The sequence below is a fragment of the Phoenix dactylifera genome, chromosome 4 (assembly GCF_009389715.1).
Source record: "Phoenix dactylifera cultivar Barhee BC4 chromosome 4, palm_55x_up_171113_PBpolish2nd_filt_p, whole genome shotgun sequence".
NCBI lineage: Eukaryota > Viridiplantae > Streptophyta > Magnoliopsida > Arecales > Arecaceae > Phoenix > Phoenix dactylifera.
In genome coordinates this window covers 12,303,315-12,326,387 of record NC_052395.1, presented here as the reverse complement: position 1 = coordinate 12,326,387, position 23,073 = coordinate 12,303,315, and the positions used below count along the sequence as shown (strand labels likewise).

At 40.0% G+C, this 23,073-nt stretch overlaps 1 long non-coding RNA gene across 1 annotated transcript; it reads left to right on the top strand.

Annotated features, from left to right (window-relative positions):
• The first annotated feature begins 22,089 nt into the window (after positions 1 to 22,089).
• On the top strand, positions 22,090 to 22,547 carry LOC120110365. The gene is made up of 3 exons (XR_005511297.1): positions 22,090 to 22,232; positions 22,335 to 22,427; positions 22,514 to 22,547. It is a non-coding gene; the product is annotated as an uncharacterized LOC120110365 (long non-coding RNA).
• The last annotated feature ends 526 nt before the right edge of the window (positions 22,548 to 23,073 follow it).

The following is a 23,073-nucleotide window of genomic DNA, read 5'->3' as shown; positions in this document are numbered from 1 at the left end:
ACTCTTAACAGAATTGAGAATGCCAAAGATGTATTAGATCTACTGGCATATCGATACAACAAAGCCGACCTCTCTCAGCAATATCAACTCTCCACCAAACTTCATCGCATGCGACAGGAACCAAGTCAGTCTATTACTGATTTCTTCTTTCAGATGAATTATTTTTGGGATCAACTCTCTTTGTGTGACTGACCAATCTTGAAGATGTCAATAAGTTTATAGCATATCGAGATAGTATGCATCTGGTTCAGTTTTTGATAGCTATCAGGGACGACTTTGAAAGCACTCATGCTGCTTTATTGCACCGTTCTCCCCTGCCGACTCTAGAGAGTGTACCAAGTGAGCTCATTTATGAAGAGACAAGGTTTTCCACTATGCAGTTGCCTACCTTGGAGCCAATTCTGGCCACTCCTTCAACACCTCCTACTCGGCCTTCTGCACCTCCTACTCGGCTCACATCTTCTAACTGCACAATTCAATGCAACTACCATAAGAAGTTGGGTTTTAAGATTATCGAGTGCTGGAAACGTCCTAAATATTTCGGTTAGAGAGTTCCTTTTCCAAAGACTGTTACTACTACTCCTTTAGAATCTTCGGATGGTTTATCTATAGACCGTTCTGGCCCAACTGTATCTCTCTCTACTATAGAGGTTGAAGCCCTTATCCATCAGGTTCTATCTAAGGCCAATCTCCCTTCAGCTCTGACTACCACCTCAGCTAACCAATCTTGGTATATTGACTCTACTTGTTGTAACCATATGACCTTTAATTCCTCTCTTCTTACTTCTACAACTAAATTATCTTACTCACCTACAATTTACACTGCCAATAGTTCTCATATGCATGTCAATCATCGTGGTTCTGTTTCTACTCCTCAGCTATCTGTCACTGATACCTTCCTTGTTCCCAAACTATCTTTAAATCTGTTATCAGTTGGACAACTTTGTGAACTAGGTCTTGAGTTATTTTTCACAAATCATGGTGTTGTGGTGTAGGATCCACAGACAGAACCGGTCGTTGGGACTGCCTGTAAGGTTGGTCGTTTGTTTGAGCTCACTTCTCTGCATCTTCCAGTCAATGTGTCGGATGCAACTCCATCTCGTACGTCGTCTGCTATTCTCAGTCTTTGGCTCTCTCGATTAGGGCATGCCTCGGTATCTCGTATCCGCTCGTTAATTTTTAGTAGTAATTTAGGTTTTGTGAGTCCTGAGTCATTTGATTGTGTCTTATCAGTTTCGAAAACAATCTAGTCTACCTCTTCCTAATAGTGACTCAATTTCTTCAGAACCTTTTGATCTGGTACATTTTGATGTTTGGGGGCCTACCCTACTCATACTATGGGGGGATCACATAATTTTGTAATTTTTGTTGATTACTATTTTCGATACATGTGGCTTTATCTTATGCGCAACCGGTCCGAACTTCCACAAATTTGTATTAATTTTTAAAAAATGATTCAGACCTAATTTTCTCATTCAATTAAGATTTTTCAATCTAATAATGCCATTGAGTATAGAAAATCCACTTTTCTCAAAATCTTGAAGCAAAATGGCATGATCCCACATCGTTCATGTCTTGGAACCTCCCAACAGAATGGGCGTGCTGAGCGTAAACATAGGCACATTTTGGATACTACTCAAGCCCTTCTGCTTTCTGGATTTGTTCTAGAATCCTTTTGGGGTGAAGCAGCTCTCACTGCGGTCTACACTATCAATCGCACTCCTTCACCCACAACACAGCATGAGTCGCCCTATGAACTTCTCTATGGAAAAATTTTTGAGTACCACTCTCTTCGGGTTTTTAGGAGTGTGTGTTTCGTTCTTCTTCAACCCCATGAGCATGTTGAGATACGCCACGCATGATGCGACATTCGCAGCGGAATATCGCACGGGACATCGTTTATCGTATGAACGCGCCGCAGATCATAGAATTCAAAAAATTTTCTGGATCCAAATCTAGAAGATCTTTGAACTCGTTAGGAAGGAAAGATTAGGATCTGAGGAAGGTTGATTAATTATCATTAAACTGAAACAAAAATCAAAAGTTGTAAATTTGAAGATCCTATCTTCAAAATTTCTGCAGGTGAAGAAAACTGCAACCTGATGATCTTTCTAGATTCTTGTTTAAGCCGCACACGTGTCCGGCCTCTACAGGTATCCACACGAGGATCTAATGATTTGAGATAAAGTCTTACCGGAGTGCTAACTCCTTGCAAAGACCTCTCATGACTATCAAAAGATTGGAAGAAAAATCTGCAACATACCTCCTTTGAAAAGGAACTCTTTCTTCTTCAACATTGCTCGCGATGGAGGAAGAAGAGGGATGAAGCTTTCACCGTGGATATTCCTTGCCTTGCTCCCATGGAAGAAGAGGTCCCCTTGCTGCCGTGGAGAAAGGAGGAAGAAGAGGGCTTGGCGTGAGGAAGAACTCCTTCTTCCTTGCTGCCGTGTGAAGTACCTCTTCCTTGCTTCTTCTTCTTTACTTTCCAACACCTTGGAGGAAGAAGAAGGGGATCCTTCACCTTGCTACCGTGAGGAGGAGAAGGTCTCCTCTTGCTGCCGTGGAGAAGGGGGAAAGGAAGAGGGAGGACTTCAGCATCCATCTGCCATATCTCATAATCATGATAAGCTGCAATAGCAAGCAACGTTCGAATGGACTTCAGCATGGCCACCAGTGAAAAAGTATCTTGATAGTCAATGCCTTCGCGCTGACTATAACCTTTTGCCACCAACCTTCTTTTATAGATCCATTTACACCCAATAGGTACTATACCTTTAGGTGGATCTACTAAGATCCAGACTTAGTTGGAATGCATGGAGTCTATCTCTAACTTCATTGCATCCATCCATCTCTCGGAGTCGATGTCTAACATCGCTTCATTGTAGGTTTTGGGATCATCACCATGTTCCTTTTCTCCCATGAGGAACTCTTCCTCTACTTCCTCTGTAAGCATACCTAAGTACCTTTCAGGAATATAGGAGATCCTACTGGATCTACAAAGTGGACGAGATTCTTCATGTATTGGCTCAATGTGAAAGGGTTCACTAGGCTCAATTGCTCGTTGCTCTTCAGAGACTTTCTCTTCGAGCTTAATTTTTCTTCCACTGCCTCTATCAAGGATATACTATTTTTCCAAGAAGATGGCATGCCGGCTCACCAACACTTTGTGATCCTCTAGGATGTAAAAATTGTATCCTAATGACTCTTTAGGATATCCTATGAAATGAGCACCAATTTTCCAAGCCTCTAGCTTGTCCGCCTGTTGTCGCTTGACTTGGGCTGGACATCCCTAAATCTTGAGATTGTTAGAAGTATGCCCTAGAAGCCAACGTGGCTGACGCATATTTGTAATCTAGGACATAAATTTGTAATTTGACACTTATTAATAAATAAGATTGGACAATTTATTTTTCATTCATGTTTGTATGTGTCCATGAATCATCCAAGAAATTAATAGATGATGACACATAATTTCAAGAAGTTAAGAATTTGAGGCATGTGTCATTAGGGATTAATTTCTAAATGCTCCTGATCGATGGATCCATCACGAGGGACGGTGATCGATCCGCTGAGATTAGTGCATAGATCACTTAGTCAGATGGACGAGTCTCGAGTCCATGGTGTAGAGACACTGGAGTGATTATGCAAGTACTTGTTAGAGAATAAGGTACTGAGCGTGACCAAAGATAGTAGTCACATGGATGTCTATCCACTCGTCAGTGACTACTTATGCTGCAGTTGTATGACTGGTCCTTTGACCTGCGAAGCCTCAGCTATCCACTGTGAGGTTACTGTAGTTTGACGAGCATGTGAACTTGGGCCCTAGTCATTCGGATCCTTGTAGTGCGAATTGGCTGCAGTAGGTTCATTTTAGAATAGGGTTGCGTCTAGATGGGATCTATCGATCTTGATAGATTAGGAGTGATCCTATGTGATTTATGAGACTGAGTTCGATAAATTTCTGATCAGGTATTTTGAAAAAAGAGTTTTCCATATCTTGAACTGGAAGTCGTATAAATTTGACATATGACAGACGATGGGGTTTGACGAGATATCCATAACCTCCGTCACGTCGGAATCCATGATAGAGGGACTGCATCATACGCTAACTGCGCCAAGAGGTTCAGATATTCCATTCTGTTGGGTTGCCACCACATACTAATAGGTGTCACTAGTGGATTGTGAGACTCGAAGGCATTCACTTGGTGATCAGTGAACCCTAAGAGTAGAACTGAAATCGTTTCAGTTCACTGAAAGAAGTTTCAGTGATATTGAGATGGAGATCTCAATATTTTTTACTACCAGTCAGAATAGAACCTATGGGGTCACACACATAGAGGATTTAATTTGTCAGACTATCATAATTGTGATTTGAAATCATAATAGAAATCAATTATCAATATGATTGGTGATTGAATTAACCCACTAAGTGTTAGTGAGTTAATGGAAGAAAAATTAAGTGAAATTGATTGCAATTGGATTGCAATTGGACTTAAGTCATATTCATCCTACAACGACATGTGGTCTTTAAAATCCGCACAAATCTTGGTTTAATCAAATTGACCCAATCATGAACCCAAATCAAATTGGGTTCGACCCAAATTGATTTGGGTTCATGATTGGGTCAAATTGATTAAACCAAGATTTGTGCGGATTTTAAATACCACATATCGTCGTAGGATGAATATGACTTAAGTCATGTTCACACTATAAGGACTTTAAAGTCCACATGGCATCGTAGCACTACAACAAATGTTGGTTTTGCCAACTGTCTTTTTCCGACGCTAGGAAAAAGCGTCGGAAAAGTTTGGCTCGGCACCAACCTTTGCCGACGCTTTTTCCTAGCATCAGTAAATCTCAAGAAACAACGACGCTCTAAAGTGTCGTTAAAACTTTCAGAAATGATGACGCTTATACGCGTCGTTAAAAAACATAAAACCCCTTCCGCTCGGCCCCCTCTCCTCATTTTCTATCGGTCGATGCCCTAGCCGACTTCTCACCTCCATCGCCGACTTCCCCGCTGCCATCAACCTCGCCCTCTTCTGAGGTAAGCCTCCTCCTTCTCCTCCTCCTCCTCCTCCTCAAACTAATCTCACCTCCATCCGTAGCTCCGATCGGCGATCAAATATTCCGCTTCTCCGCAGCCGTCGACCTTGCCGTCGTCTGAGGTAAGCCTCATACTCCTCCTTCTCTTCCTCCTCCTCCTCCTCCTCCTCCTCCTCCTCCCCCTCTTTGTTTTCTTCTTGTCCTTAACTCTCGCCCGGTCCCGTCTCTTCATCCTCTGCCGTTCGATGCCCTAGCTGCGCGCCGACATCTCACCTCCATCCCGAGCGAGCCCTAGCTACTCCGGCGCCGTCGACATCGCCGTCGTCTGAGGTAAGTGATCCTCATACTCTCCGTTAATCTGAATAACTGCTTGCTATTTTGCTTAATTGTCATCTCTGGTCGTAGCTTTTAGATTGTTGTTGCAGATTCTGAATTTGGATGCATTTAAAGATATTTTTGTTGATTTTGGTAGGCAATGACAAGAGTAGCTCAGGGAGTATGAATGACTAATCTGATTGGGATTGATAATTGATGCAGACTTGTTATGGTGTTGGTGTGATATTAGGTAGTTACTTAATTGTTAGTTGGTACTTCTGATTCAAGAGTCATTCATTTATATTGACACCATCTTATATGTCTTTACAAATAAATATACTTCCAAATGAATGATATGCACCAGTTGATTTAGGAAAGAGTACTCTTAATTGCAGTTAAGGATCGTTTTGGACATCATTGCAACATAATCAGATATATGCATAAAATACGTGGACAAACAAGAAAAGAGCAGGACACAGATAAAGAGAGCTTTATGAAAAATGGGCACCATCAACGTATTTAAGGTTCATCATTTCCTGTATTTAAGGTTCATCATTTTTCCCGTATTTAAGGTTCATCGTTTCCTTTCCTTACCCACCAACGTAAAATGGTAAAATTGGGGTCAAAGGGTTTTAATAAAATTAAAATGGTAACAATGTTCTATGTTCTGACTATTTAGCTTAGCTTTATGAATGTCTTTTCGATTTTTTCCACTCGCATCAAAGATCACCTCCAAGAGGCTGAACTCTATTTGACTCCTTTGATGGGAAGTGTTATAATCGCCGACCTTGTTTGCTGATGAAAAATGACCAACTAGTTACAAGAAACAAGTTATGTCCATTTTCCTCTACCTATATGGTTCAAAACATTATGCCGTTCTAGTTATGAGTCGCCTATTTGTTCGACCTTGGTGCGCTCTTCAGCTATGGTAAGAACCTATCGAATTGAGGAAGCCACTATAAACAACCAAAAATGAGCTAAGTCATATATATATATATAGATAGATAGATAAATAGATAGAGATTGTATTATATCTAAGAAAATAGAAAAGTGATTTGGTCGGGGCTGATAGTGTCGCTTTGTCTACCCAAATAGAAAGGTTGTTTAGGAGTTCTGGTGGGAGTGATGCCAAGCAGCAGAACTGTTCAAACAAGATGGCCAATGGGCATGAATTAGTCCTTTGTTATCCATCCATCTTTTCATATCATCAATCTGAATATTTTTGCCTCAGTCCAGGGATCTTTTTAAAGTTCACATCAACAGCCATATGGTTGAAATATAAAAGCCTTCTGTTGCTTTCTTGCAAACATTTCAGTTCAATGCATATATGTTAGGCACCTGCATTGTACATGCTCAACATGCAATCAATCACCTGTTGCCCCTTTTGAATAAAACCATAAGATATGATATTGATGGGTACTATCTAACCTATGGATGTCTTGGGACAAATATTACCCAAATGTCTACATTACCAATAATAAGTACCTTAGAAGGCATGATAGGTGTCTATTCATGACCAAAAAGTTACTCTTTACAACCTTTTTTAAATCACAGGCAATTGGTATATCAGCAAGAGAAGGATAAAAATGTGAACCCAATTAGATTCCCAAAGTCATAAGTTTGTCTAGATCATTTTAAGTCTCTAATTAATTCTGTGCCTCTTGTGCCAAATATACTGATCCTATGCAGTCATATTGAAACCGATTGCTATGCCTAAGCAGTTTTCATACTTCCCCTCTTTAAAAATCCCCTGCGCAGCAGCTAAGTTTCATTACCAAATATTTGCCAACATAAGTCACATATAATTAACTGGAAACCTACCCGAAAAGGGGAAAAAGCCAATACCAGATGGTCCTAGAATCGATTCCATGAAAAGGGAAGCCATTGTGCAATGGATATGGACCAAATTCACTTTCCTATCTAAATCGAATATTTCTGAGCATGTATGGAACAGCACATTGTTCCTGTGAGGACCGGTCCATTCACCGGCCCGTATCCAATTGGGCTAGTGGGCCAGCCCAATGAAGCCAGCCATTTGGAGTCCGCCACCTCGTCCTTAAGGGGAGGGGCAGATGTCAATAGAAGGGAGGTGTTGCTGCCAGGTGTTAATACAGTGACAATCGCTTAAAAACCTCTCGACACGTCGCTTAGAACCCCCCAAACGCCTTCCTTCCTCCTGGTATGCTCCCTCCCAAATCCGGACGCTGCCAGATCTCAGCACCCCGTCGGCTGGACATCTACGCCGACATCCCCACCATAGCAGCTGACCTCCGGTGGTCGCCAGAGCCTCTCTTCACCTTACTCCATCACCGACACCCGCTGCTTGGGTCAGTGAGGTAACATCCATCCATTTCTCCGTCCCTTCCTTCCTGATGTTCATAGCCTTGCTTTTCCTCCCAATCTGCTCAGGATAACAAAGAAAAGAAAGAAAGAAAGAAAGAAAGAAGCAAAGAAGAAGAAAAATAAGAAAAGAGGAAGAGGGGACTCACCAGGGAGACGTCGCGTGCGGCGGCGGCCGGCTTCGGCTGCGAACGGCGCTGACACGGGCGTCGGCCGTGGGCCAGCCGAGGATGCCGCTGGCACGGGCGTCGGCTGCAGGCCGGCCGAGGGCACCGCCGGCTGTGGCCGACCTCTCCCGAACTCACTGCCTCCCCTCGCAGGAGAAGAAAGGGGGAAAGAAAAGAGGGATCGGGAGAGAAGGAAGGAAAGAGAGGAGGAGAGGAAGCTCTTGGAAGTAGAGGGAACGGGGACTCACCGATTCGACGTAGCGTGCGGTGGCCACCGGCTTCGGCCGCGAGGGCCGCCGGCACGAGCCTCGGCCGCAGGCCGGCCGAGGATGCGGACGTCGAGCGTCGGCCGCGAGCGCGGCCGAGGGCGCCGCGGGCTTCGGCCGCGGGTGACGGCCGAGGGCACCGCCGGCCGTGGCATGACCCCAAGCTCGGCCTCTCCCAAGCCGCCGCCTCTTCTTCCTTGAGATGGGAAGGGGAGGAGGTTAGAGTGGAAAGAGGGTTCGGGAGAGTCGTCGGGAGAAGCTTCGGGAAGGAGAAGAAAAAGAAAAGAGAAAGAAAGGAGAAGAAAAGAAGGAAAAAAAAAAAGAAAAAGAAAAGAAAAGGAAAAGAAAAGGAAGAAAAAAAAAAGAAAAAAAAAAGGGAGAAGAAAAGAGACCCTTAACGGATCCGACCTAACGGGACGGATCGGGGTTCGGGTCCGAAACCCGTTAAGCTCAATAATAAAAAATTGATATTTTAATCATGCATGTAAGTTTATAAAATCTTAGCTAGCCAAGAGGCACTATTATAATGGGCTCAAAGATGCTACTGATCGAATGCAACTGAGCTGGCCTTGCTAGTGGCCGAGAAGGACTAGCTGGCCCCGCCAGTGGCCGAATGGACTTCGCAGTAGCATCCGAGAGAATGGACCACGACATGCCGGGGGCACGGTTTCATATGCATACTTTATGAAAATGATATTTGAAGCATGATCATGAGGCTCGTTTCAGAGCCTGGGTATATGAGGCGGGTGCTTCCAAATCCTGCGGATGCGTTTTTGGGGAGAAGCAAAATCGGTGAGGGGTGAAGGACGCTTGCGTGAAGCCCCGGAACCGGCCAACATCTGGCAGGGGAGCCCCGTGTTTCCCCCTCATGTGGGCCCGATAGTCACATGCCCTGTGCTGGCGGGCCGTGACATTTATGAACGTGCCTGGCCAAAGCATACATTGTTTTACAACGGATTTTTTGAATATATCCTTATGAAATGTTGTATTTTGCTAAAACCGCTATCTCCTTTAAATGATGCTAATCGCATGAATTCTTATGTTTTATGAAAATTCTGTTTGACTGAAAATACTGCTTGTTTTCCAAGCATACATATTTTGCCATAATAAATTGTGAGATAATACGCATGTCAGCTTCTCAAACCCTGCATAAACATGGTTACCATTATGTTCGATCCGGTAAGATTATGTATGATTACTTACTGAGCCGTGTAGCTCATATCCGTTCATTTACTTTTTCTTTCAGATCCTCATCACTGATAGCTGGCAGAGACACGTTAATTTGGTATCAGGGCTTCTTTCTTTTGGAGTAAAGCAAGTATACTTTTGTGTACATAAACTACATAGAAGCTCTGTATTTGGGTACTGACCAGCATGTTGTACTAAGAATATTTTCATATGAAAAAATTTGGTTGGTTTGGCTACCCTGTTACCCAGGTATGAGGCTGCGTGCTATTGTGGGCGGTAGTCGGCAATAGCACGGCCGTGTCACGGATCCGGGTCCGGGGCGTGACATTCTTGTGGTATCAGAGCAATAGGTTAACCATGAGTAAAAATTTCAAATTTTAATAAGGGCATGGGTAGTTAAGTCTCATTTAGTGAGATTTCGTATATTGGAAAGAAAGAAAAGATTTTATTGGTCGCATCATCGGTCAGTCACAAAAATTGCTTGACACAAATATTTTGATAGGTGACAATGAGCAACAAAAAGAAAGATGTTAGGGCTAATACAAAACCATTCTAGGGGCATGATTGTGACAGGTATGGTATCAGAATTTAAGATTTAAGACTACTAAGGATTTTGGTGTTTTGAATCAGAATGCTAGCAAGCCATGCCAAAATAAGAATAAATTATTTTGGAGATTTCTCGATGGAGTAATTTGTTTTTTTTTGAATTATGATTAAATTAGATTTTGACTGATATTAAGTGGAGTACTAGCCATGGAATGTTAAAGTACATAGTGATTATTTGTGTATTAGTATATAGGTGATTTTTGGAAGTTTAACTTGATACTGGGTACTGTGGATAATACTTCTAGTTTGAAGTTAATTATTTTGATGGCAAGATAGGGTTCATTCATAAGTTGTTTAAGGCTTGGACAAGGAAAGATTTTTATTCTTCGAGGATGAAATTTGTATGACAATTATGCATGAAACTATTATATAGAAAGAAAATATATTTGAGAATGAGATCTAAGAGTTTCCCCTTTGTTTACTTAGAATGTGAAATATTAGATCTTTGCAAATTATAATGCAAGATTAATATTTTGATTGGAAGTCATTTAGTAAATCCTGAGAATAATTTTCAATGTTGAAGAATATTTTAGGCTCAAATGTTCTACTATGGATAAAGTGCAGTTGTTTGTGATCCTGTGATAAATCAATTAAACGAATATTAGTTGATGTTTTGACACAAAAAAAAAAAGAAAATGATGATGACATGGGGTCATTAGGAAATGCGAGTGGAATCAGCAATAGAGTTGATATGGGAACAGGCCCAATAGCACATGATGTTTCAGGGGTTTGTACTTAGTGACCCTGCTTCTAAGATTTGAAATAAACTATTTCATCTCTAATAGAGGGGCAATTATCAAATGCTTTCGTTTATCACTAGGAAGCAAGTTTAAATTGTTTCATGAGGAAGGTGAAAGTTATGGATGATAATTCCACATATCATCGTCTGGTGGAAAGAGTACAAAAGAAGAAGATTTTTAAATAGAGATCTTACAACAAAAGTATACATCCTTTTCTTTTAACGGAGATGTGAGATCCAGAATCACCTTCTAGCAATGCTAAAGTAGGGCAGATTATTGTTCATGCAATTTAAAGATACCTAATATAAGATTAGGATATTGAGAAATAATTTCTAGAAGTTTACATAATTCTGAGCTTAAAATGTTCTAAGATGATTTGAGAGTTCATCACTTATTAGAAAAGAAGGCTCATTTTTATGGCTGAAGTTGCTGGAAATGTAAAATTCGTTTAAAACGTTTGTCACTTGTTTAAGGGGATCTTATGTTGGGATACCCTTTCTTTGCTCACTCATGGAAAAGTAAAAAGAAGTTCTAGCTAAGTAAAATTCGATCTAGATGGAGGAAAGATTTGTAGTGTAAATATCCATGAGGTATTAAATAGTTCTGTTTGTAGACAAGTAGTATGTTGATCAAAAGTTATTAGTGAATTCAAAGGATTTTGATGTTTTGAATCAGAGTGCGCAGCGAAAATATAGTGGTCTGAATTATTTACCTAAGTTGGTTAGAAGTGCGATTCCTTTAATTCGGAAAGTTTTGATTTGTTTTCTGGTGTAGTAGGATTTTTTCTTGATAAATAAAAAGAGAATGTTCTGATTTTGGATAGCACGGTGCTATCCTAGATTCTCCAGTTTTATGTCGTGCTAAGAAATTCTTAGCATCTTTTGACTAGAATTAATGGATCATCGATTTTGATCTCAGATCTGAGTCCTTCTAAATGTGAAGCTTGAATTTCTTTAATTAATATCAACTCTCCATCTGATTAAAAGAAATTGAGGTTATTAGTAGACCATGATGAATTTCAATCAAGAGTGGACTAGAGTTGTTTATGATCCAATCTTGTGATAGATCGGTTAATCGAGAGCAGTTGATAGTTTGATAAAGAAATTTGATATTCTTATTCAAAATTAAGATGTTGATTTTCGTGTATAAGCAACAAAAAAAAAAGAGAAGTTTGAATTAGATCACCTATTAAAAGAACTAAATGTCGAAGTAATGGACCTTACTCTTTTGATAAGATCTACTGATAAAGTTGTATTGATAAGGAGAATTATTAGAAGATTTGACTTAGATTCTAATGGAGAAAAGTGTTGTTGATTCTCTGAATAATCTGGAGATAGCTATATAATTTCACTAGTAAGTTTTTCTATTGTTGGCAATTTCTGAGAGATTTTGAGCATCTTAAATTTAGTATTAACGGATTAATGGTGCCTTGGATGGGCTTAGACCTGGAATGTTTCTTACTCCTAGCTATGACATTTTCGATCTACCTATTTGAAAAGGGGTCAAGTTTTGGTATGCCATGATTTTGCCAAAATCTTATAAGCAAGCACTTTAAGAGGGAGACTAACTGAGATCTCGAGGATGACTTGATGATTGAATACTTTTAAAGCTTGAGCTTTAAGTAAATTTCGAGGACGAAATTTTTTTAAGGGGAGAAGAATGTGAGGACCGGTCCATTCACCGGCCCGTATCCAATTGGGCTAGTGGGCCAGCCCAATGAAGCCAGCCATTTGGAGTCCGCCACCTCGTCCTTAAGGGGAGGGGCAGATGTCAATAGAAGGGAGGTGTTGCTGCCAGGTGTTAATACAGTGACAATCGCTTAAAAACCTCTCGACACGTCGCTTAGAACCCCCCAAATGCCTTCCTTCCTCCTGGTACGCTCCCTCCCAAATTCGGACGCTGCCAGATCTCAGCACCCCGTCGGCTGGACATCTACGCCGACATCCCCGCCATAGCAGCTGACCTCCGGTGGTCGCCAGAGCCTCTCTTCACCTTACTCCATCACCGACACCCGCTGCTTGGGTCAGTGAGGCAACATCCATCCATTTCTCCGTCCCTTCCTTCCTGATGTTCATAGCCTTGCTTTTCCTCCCAATCTGCTCAGGATAACAAAGAAAAGAAAGAAAGAAAGAAACAAAGAAGCAAAGAAGAAGAAAAATAAGAAAAGAGGAAGAGGGGACTCACCGGGGAGACGTCGCGTGCGGCGGCGGCCAGCTTCGGCTGCGAACGGCGCTGACACGGGCGTCGGCCGCGGGCCAGCCGAGGATGCCGCCGGCACGGGCGTCGGCTGCAGGCCGGCCGAGGGCACCGCCGGCTGTGGCCGACCTCTCCCGAACTCACTGCCTCCCCTCGCAGGAGAAGAAAGGGGGAAAGAAAAGAGGGATCGGGAGAGAAGGAAGGAAAGAGAGGAGGAGAGGAAGCTCTGGGAAGAAGAGGGAACGGGGACTCACCGATTCGACGTAGCGTGCGGTGGCCACCGGCTTCGGCCGCGGGTGACGGCCGAGGGCACCGCCGGCCGTGGCATGACCCCAAGCTCGGCCTCTCCCAAGCCGCCGCCTCTTCTTCCTTGAGATGGGAAGGGGAGGAGGTTAGAGTGGAAAGAGGGTTTGGGAGAGCCGTCGGGAGAAGCTTCGGGAAGGAGAAGAAAAAGAAAAGAGAAAGAAAGGAGAAGAAAAGAAGGAAAAAAAAAAGAAAAGAAAAAGAAAAGAAAAGGAAAAGAAAAGGAAGAGAAAAAAAAAAGAAAAAAAATGGAGAAGAAAAGAGACCCTTAACGGATCCGACCTAACGGGACGGATCGGGGTTCGGGTCCGAAATCCGTTAAGCCCAATAATAAGAAATTGATTTAGCCAATTGAACCTGAACCCGAGCCTAATTAAATTGGGCTAAGTCTGGACGAGCCCAAACTGCAAATTGGGTCAAATCCGAACCGAATTAAGCCCAAATTGATTTGGGTCCGAACCCAATTAAATTGAGTTAGTTCCAGCAGACCCAATCTGGTTTTAAATCGAACCCCAAAGGCTTCAAATTGGACTTGGGCTAAATCCTTGGATGGGATCCAAGCAAGTAAGTTCATAATATGATGAACTAAGAAATTTTATAATAAATAAATGGGAAATAATATAATCCCTATTATGTTGTTTTAGGTGATTAAGGATTTGTCATCTGGACTTGAGCAATTTGGAAAGCGAATTGAAGTAAGTAATCTGTCTTAATCTTATCGTAGATCTTGTATTACGTTTTATAAGATGAACCACTGTTTTTCATACAATTTGAATTGTATACATGATTTGTGAAGAAAGTAAGTAACCTGTTCTAATCCTGTTATGGATCATGTCATGTTATTAATGTTTCCTAAGCATTTATTTTAAGTATATATGTTTCATGCATGATATGTTACAATGCATAAGTAACTTGCATGATCTCAGAAGCTATGGCTATGTATGCAACATGATGATGCTGATATTTTAATCATGCATGTAAGTTTATAAAATCTTAGCTAGCCAAGAGGCACTATTATAATGGGCTCAAAGATGCTACTGATCGAATGCAACTGAGCTGGCCTTGCTAGTGGCCGAGAATAACTTTGCTGGCCTTGCTAGTGGCCGAGAATGACTAGCTGGCCCCGCCAGTGGCCGAATGGACTTCGCAGTAGCATCCGAGAGAATGGACCACGGCATGCCGGGGGCACGGTTTCATATGCATACTTTATGAAAATGATATTTGAAGCATGATCATGAGGCTCGTTTCAGAGCCTGGGTATATGAGGCGGGTGCTTCCAAATCCTGCAGATGCGTTTTTGGGGAGAAGCAAAATCGGTGAGGGGTGAAGGACGCTTGCGTGAAGCCCCGGAACCGGCCAACATCTGGCAGGGGAGCCCCGTGTTTCCCCCTCATGTGGGCCCGATAGTCACGTGCCCTGCGCAGGCGGGCCGTGACATTTATGAACGTGCCTGGCCAAAGCATACATTGTTTTACAACGGATTTTTTGAATATATCCTTATGAAATGTTGTATTTTGCTAAAACCGCTATCTCCTTTAAATGATGCTAATCGCATGAATTCTTATGTTTTATGAAAATTCTGTTTGACTGAAAATACTGCTTGTTTTCCAAGCATACATATTTTGCCATAATAAATTGTGAGATAATACGCATGTCAGCTTCTCAAACCCTGCATAAACATGGTTACCATTATGTTCGATCCGGTAAGATTATGTATGATTACTTACTGGGCCGTGTAGCTCATATTCGTTCATTTACTTTTTCTTTCAGATCCTCATCACTGATAGCTACCAGAGACACGTTAATTTGGTATCAGGGCTTCTTTCTTTTGGAGTAAAGCAAGTATACTTTTGTGTACATAAACTACATAGAAGCTCTGTATTTGGGTACTGACCAGCATGTTGTACTAAGAATGTTTTCATATGAAAAAATTTGGTTGGTTTGGCTACCCGGTTACCCAGGTATGAGGCTGCGTGCTATTGTGGGCGGTAGTCGGCAATAGCACGGCCATGTCACGGATCCGGGTCCGGGGCGTGACAGTTCCTCATCCACCAAATAAAGTACAAAGTTATCTCTTTTGCCTAACTTATAGGATGACATCATGGATAGATTTAAACTATCAGTATTAGAGAATACAAGTTTCCCCATATGCAATATCTGAGACACATGAATAAGTTTGATGAGTTTGTCAAAGGGAATTTGGAGCCAGAGAAGATGGTATTAGAAACAGATAGTTGTTGTCATTCAAAATACCACTTCTCTGTTATACACTCCGAAGAGAAGAAAAGAAGAAAAAGTTAATACTGCACTAAATATTTAGTCCCCCTCTCACACATCAAGAATCTACTTTATCACAATAGCAAACTCTCACATGGTGGAATCAGTGTTGAGTTACCTTTTGACTTCTTTGTCTCAGTGGATATCTAGTTCGCAGCTATATAATCCCTTGCCTAAGTTTTGGATGTATCAGATAGAGGGATTTCTAAGACTACAAACTCCTTTCCATGGCTTCTAGTTTTGTTCCTGATGTATGGGGATGGATCAGTAACCTTCCCGCAATCACCCAATGGAACACAGATGTCATATCTCTTCGCATCTGTACCATAGGATCAACACATCCCCCTATGAATCTCTCAGTCACCAGAAGCTCCCAAAGCCAAAACCCAAAACATTTTGCCTGATCATCTTTCGTGATCTAGCTTGGGGTTCGACCGCTCTGGATCAAATTACTAAACACCATATGCTTCTCGAAATCTTATATTTTGTATTAATAAAATTTGCCAAGATCTTTTTGTACCATGAGATCGTATTGGTGATTCATACCCTAATTTCGTTTATTATTTTTTTATATTACTTGCAGTTCAATCAGTATTTTAATAGAATGGACAAAAGTTGGATAAATAAGTCGAGATCTAGTGCCGAATATTTGAATGGAGTTCAGAATTTCGTTAAATTTGCTTTTGAGAAATCTGAAATGAATGGGAATATTTTTTGTCCATGTCAAAAATGTGTAAATTGTTATGCTATCGCTCCACAAATTGTTGAAGAACATTTAGTATGGAATGGTTTTTTGATGGGTTATACAGAATGGATATTTCATGGAGAGTCTAAATTGTCGTCTTCATCTAACCAACCCTTAATTATAGAACACACTGCTAGTATTGGATCTAGTAACATAGACAGAAATCCTGTTGTAGAAGATGATATGAGGGGCTTACTTAGAGATGCTCTTGCACATAATATTAGAAATTTAATAGATTTTAGTGGAGAGCAAGAAGGAGCTCCAATAGGTGATGAGCATACAGTTACTGAATCTATACATGTTGAGGAACCTATAGACTCTGAAGATAATACAACTCGGTATCATAACTTGCTGAAAGATTGTGATAAAGAACTATATCCGGGTTGTAAGAATTTTACGAAGATTTCTTTTATGGTGCATTTATTCCATTTGAAATATTTGAATGAATGGTCTGGGAAGTCTTTTACTATGTTTTTTCAATTATTAAAAGATGCATTTCTAGAAGGTGTTATTTTGCCGTCAACTTCTTATGAAGCCAAAAAACTAGTAAAAGACTTGAATCTTGGATATGGAAAGATACACAGTTGTCCAAATGACTGTATTTTATACCGTGGTGATAATATTAATGAAGATTCATGCCGAACATGTGGATCTTCATGATGGAAAAAATAAAATGAAGACGAGCATGATTTGTCGAATGAAGTGGATGCTGCACAGTCTAAAAAAATTCCGGCTAAAGTTTTGAGGTATTTTTCTCTCTAGCAAGGTACTCAGATAGGGAGAGGAAGATGAAGGGGAAGCTTGACTGACGCCGGCGCTTCCCCCTCATCTTTCAGCGATAGATGAGAGCGAAAGAAGAGGAGTGGAACGAAGCCTTAAAGGCGAGGTATCTCTACTTGAGCAATCATTAATTTTTTTTGATAAAAAAAGTGATACCCAGACCGGACGACTTCTAGCCCAGGTCCTACTACCAGTCCGCGTCAGAACGATTAGACCTTGGCAGAACCATAATTCGCAGCGGAAGGTTCGGACCACTCATCAGGGTTAAGGAATAAGTTCCAACTTTTCTTTCTTGAGCTGGAGTGGGAGTCTTTTTTGGAATGGTTATTCATTCTTCTTTTTTTTTCGTCCTATATCTAGATTGAAAAGGATGTATGCATCATCAAAAATGGCTTCCTTAATGAGATGGCATGATGAAGGACGTACAAGGGATGGAATGTTAAGACATTCAACGGATAGTTTAGCATGGAAAGCATTTGATGATAGGCATCATGAATTTGCTTCTGATGTTCGCAGTGTAAGGCTGGGTTTGGCAACTGATGGATTTAATCCATTTCGAATGATGAGTTCTACATACAGCACTTGGCCAGTTGTTTTGGTTCCATATAATTTGCCACCATGGATGTGTATGAAACAGTCTTCACTCATTCTGTCAATGGTTATTCCCGGTGATAAGAGCCCAGGTAATGATATAGATATTTTTCTGCAGCCTTTAATAGATGAATTGAAAAAGTTATGCAGGGTGTTGATGCATTTGATGCTTTCACTGGCCGAACATTCAAATTGCGTGCAGCTCTTATCTGGACAATCAATGATTTTCCTACATATGCTAATATATCCGGTTGGAGCACTAAGGGGCGTATTGCATGCCCTTTTTGTGGAGATTTAACTCATTCATATTGGTTAAAACATGGAGGAAAATTCTGTTATATGGGTCATCGAAGATGGTTAGAAGCAAATCATCCATTTCGACATCAGAATAATCAGTTTGATGGTACCATAGAGTTGCGATCTGCACCTATTCCACCAATTGAAACTGAAGTTCTTAAACAAACTCATGGCACTAACTATATACCTGGTAAGGCATTCAACAGTTCAAAGAAGCGGGGAAGGGGGGATGTTGGCAGCTCAATGACACAGGTTTTTGAGGACGCTGACAACTTCGAGAATGATGACAGCATTTATGGACAGAAAAATAATGATGGCACAAACTCGGTATCTACACAGAAGCAGTTATGGAAAAAAGGAGCATTTTTTTTGAATTACCTTATTGGGAGTATAATCTTCTTCGACATAATCTTGATGTCATGCATATAGAAAAGAATGTTTGTGATAACTTGATTGGAACAATGTTAAATCTTGAAGGAAAGACTAATGACAACTTGAAAGCGCGTCTTGATTTGAAAGACATGGGCATAAGACAAGAGCTTCATCCTTCTTTAAGGCATTATGTTCCAAAGTTCTAGATCCCAAGGAGCTTGATCAATTGGAATCTAATGTTGCACTAACACTGTGCCATATGGAGAAGATCTTTCCTCCTGGGTTTTTTACTTTTATGGTTCATCTAGTCATTCACTTGGTTGGGGAAGCTAAACTTGGTGGGCCAGTTCACTATCGTTGGATGTATCCTATTGAGAGATGATATTCTTAAACTCGAATGTCCATATTTATTATTAATATGAATATATATCCTATTATCTTCCTCGATGTTGATGTTGAGCATTAAAATTTACTGTTGAAGATATCTTGTGCGCTTAAAGGAATATGTACGCAATCGAGCCTATCCCGAGGGATCGATTGCGGAGGGATATATTGCTGATGAGTGTTTGACATTTTGTTCGAGATACCTTGAAGGAGTTGAAACTGCTTTTAATCGACCACAAAGGAATTACGATATTATACATAATGCAGAGGAGTACAAGTTCACATCTGGTGGAAGATTTGTGGGGAAAGCTGAAAGTACTGTAGTTCATCACAAATTATTGGCACAGGTACGTCGTTATGTCTTACTTCACAGTGACTTAATATCCGAGTATCGCTGGTCAGTATGGTTATAAGAAATCACAATTTACTGTCATATCAGATATAATATTCAAAACAAATAATTTTTTTCTCGTGCAGAGATTTTTTAGTGGCCCAGCGAAGCGCCAACAATAACATTCATCCTACCCCAAGGATTGAGCAAAGATGGTTGGTTGAGTTATTTCCTGAATGGTTATTAAAATAGATTAGACGTTGAATCCTATTAGGTCTTTTATTATATTCTACGATCGGAACTTTGAAAAATTAATTATTATCTGACTTAATTTTTTTTAGATACCGACCATGATGGAGAGACATTGTTCCAATGAATTAATAGTCCTTACTCAAGGTCCGAACAATATTGTCAATAGATATGATGGGTTCATTATAAATGGTTTTAAATTTCATACAAAAAAATGTGAAAAATTTAGAAAAACCCAAAATAGTGGAGTTAGGGTTGAGGCGGACGGAAAAATTTATTATGGTGCCCTAACATATGTTTATGAGTTAGATTATTACGAAAACTTTAAGGTAGTATTATTTCGATGTGATTGGATGGATATAAACTCATCTAGAGGTTTGAGGCAAGATATAAATGGCTTCACACTAGTAAATTTTTCAAGATTGATACATACTGGTGTGCTATTGAAAGATGACCCATTTATTTTTTCATCTCAAGCTCAACAAGTATTCTTCGTGCAAGACTCGAAGGATAAAGATTAGTCTGTTGTTGTTAAGACTAAACCTAGGGACTTGTATGATATGAAAAAAGGGTTAGCAGAGGAGGATGATGAGACTTATACTCAGTGTATGCCTTTTAATGTTCCGCCAATTCATGAACTGAATTCTACTAGTTTGGTTAGGATGGATGTTGAATGAGAGCTGGCTAGTTTCTTAATGGTAAGAAAAACATTACCTTTATGCATTAAATTATTTTGCAATTTATAAATTATTTCTATACTTTTAATTTTTAACTAATATTGATTCTTTTTTGTGCATACTAGATTACAACATGCCGCGAGGAAAATGTTTCAGAGATATTAAGTTTCAGCACACATCCGTGGGATCTACTTCTGATCGTTCCCAGCATCCCGATGAGCCCCATACTCAGTCCGGGTCCTAGTCTGAGCACGTGCCACCTGCAGATTGTCCAAACATAGATGACGTGGACGTCCTGGGTAATTTGATTTAAATCATTTGCCTTTAATGAATATCATACCAAGATCTTGACATTCAGCTTAGTAGCTTGTCTTTAAAGCGACTCTTCAAATGGTATTATATTCAGAATATTATATGTAGACCTATAATGGTAAAAGATATGGCTGCTAAAAAGTTTATATTATAGAGTTTTTTTTTCCATAATAAGCATTTTTTGAGTCAAAATATAAATATTGCTGCTAAAGTTGTATTAATGGTGGCTAACAAGATTATTCTTTTATTTTTGTTGCCGGTTTGTAGTGACAACAATTTAGTGATAACTTTATCATATTTAGCGGCATTTTTTTGCTACTGAAAATGCCTTCTTGTATTATATCATGAAAATAGTGGTTAGAGGAAAGAAATTTTAAGATCTTCTGAGCATACGGATTTAGTAGCCAAAGGAAAGTAGCTAGAGCCTAACAAGTGAATGAAATAGGGTTGAAATAAACAAAAGTTTTAGAAATAAACAAAAGCTGCTAAAGACTCTGTAAACATAGATGGTTGTACAGAGTTTTCAGCAGCTTGGCAAATTTTGTACTCCATTATATTATAAATAATATATGGATTTCATTTATTTCATTTCTATCTCTAACTTATTTAATTTCTTTTAGAGCTGGATTACGTAGTTTAGTATTAATTTACTTTGAATATGAGAGTTGTTGGGACAATGGCGATCTCAAGTAGTGCAACCTTAGCGGCTTCGATGCAGTTTAGATTTTTGAAATATCATAGTAATTAGATTTACTTTTTGAAATATTCAGAATAATTAGGTTCTTGAAATTCACCGATTTATGTTACCTTTGGGTTGAGAGTAGGTTTGATCATGTCTAATATTAATTCACCGATTTATGTTACCTCATATTCTTCCCTATGTAAGGAAATCATAGAAGCATGCACTCACTTGATTAGATGGCTACAACTTGATTAGAGAACCTATGAAACATTCACCTCCCTGGATGAATGGTGATAGGAAATGCAGCCCACGCAACCAGCTTAACCTGTTTAAGTTGGATGTTTAGGGAAAAAATCTATTCAAAGGCCAACTTAGGATGAACTTCTGTACCAAGGTTCAAAACTAAATTAGAATAGGACAGACAAATATATCATATGCTGTCAGTAATAGTACCTATGCTGTTTACTACAACTTGTACATCTCTTTAATCCCACTTCCTCTAGCTTCCACAATTATGTCAAACATGTTCAATCCAGAGGTCTGGTCTATCCTCTGATGTTTAATCCCCGAAGCCTTGACATATCGTCTCCTACCTTTTAAAATACACTACAAAACTTCAATAGCAGTGATACGCCAATGTTCTTTCCAGCAAACCTAAATGTTCATTTGAAGCTGATGATATATGATAGGAAGTAATAGGAGGCCCAGAAATCTAGTAGAATTATGAGTTCATTCCAGTTCTAACTATTTTGCTTTAAATCATTTGCTTTTAATGGCTATATGTTCATTCCAGATCTAACTATTTTAAATCATTTGCCTTTAATGGACGTCTTATTTTATAGATGGACTAGGGAGAGTGAGGAGAACACGAGGGCCCACTCGAGCACGAGACGTATGGACCCTACCTGAGGATGAGAAGATTGTCGTCCATTGCAACGAACTGGGGTAGCCCATCAAGAATGCTGCAAGCATTTTATCCACTTTTTAGGATCGGTTGCGCGGAAGGGACAATTGTGTCCGCTCAACTATACGAAATGGAACGAAATGCTTCCTTCGTATAAGGTTGAGCTTTTTAGAGTTGTTGAGGTAAAGAATTGAATTTGCTTACTATCTTTAATTATTTTTTGATTTAACATTGATATAACATTTTTGACTTTGATGTAGACAAAGTTTGTCCTTCCTGCAAATAGCCATGATTGGGTGCTGAAGTCCGTCAACCGCAAATGAAAAGAATATAAGGCAAAGCTAAAGGCGGATAGGAAGCACGAGGGCATGACTGAGGAGGAGGTGGCCCGTGTTTGTCCTCCAGATGTAATCTCTCATCAGTGGAGGGAGCTTGTCCACTACTGGTTTTCTGAGAGAGCTCAGGTTGTGTATATTTTTTCAATACCTTAGATTGTATTTACTATTATTATAGATTAGAAATTTGTACATTGTATAAATTTCATTGTTTATTATTTTTTGGAAAAGACATATTCCAATATTGGTAGAGCTGCTCGAGCATCACAGATTGTTTCTCACACTTCAGGCTCCATGAGTTATGCGAGGCGTAGAGCTGAATTCGTAAGCTTTTTTGAAACTCTTTAAATTTATCTTAAATTATTCTATCATATAGCATGTATACTCTTAAAATATACTTTTTGTTGTAGATGGATGATAATGGGAGGGAGCCTGGTAGGGTGGAGTTTTATAAGATGACTCACACCCACCAAGATGGCAGCTTTGTCCGGAAGGAGTCAAGAGATATAGTTGTATGTATTCATCTTTGGCTTGTGCTGTATTTTTTTTTTGTTCTATTATTGGCATACATTAATTTGAATTTTTTTTGAGGGATATAGGATAGGGCAACAAATCTTATTTCAGAGCGCGTTGGGGGGTCATCATCATCCGATGCGACCAATCATGTTAAAGCTCAAGTGCTCGCTGAATTGATGGGCCCAGAGCATTATGGTCGAGTGAGGGGTTACAGCGTTGGAGTTACCCCCACTCAGTTGTCTTCAGTGGGCACATATACAAGAAATGCCAGAGAATCTAGTAACACTGCAGAAGTTTGTCATCTTCAAGCAACTATTGAAGAGCTGAAGCAAAACCAAGCAAATTTGCAGTCTCAGCTTATGAATATTTCATCCATGTTACAACGATTTCTCCCTTCTCAGGTAAATAACTATATATATTTAAATACTTTATATATTATCAATTATGATATATG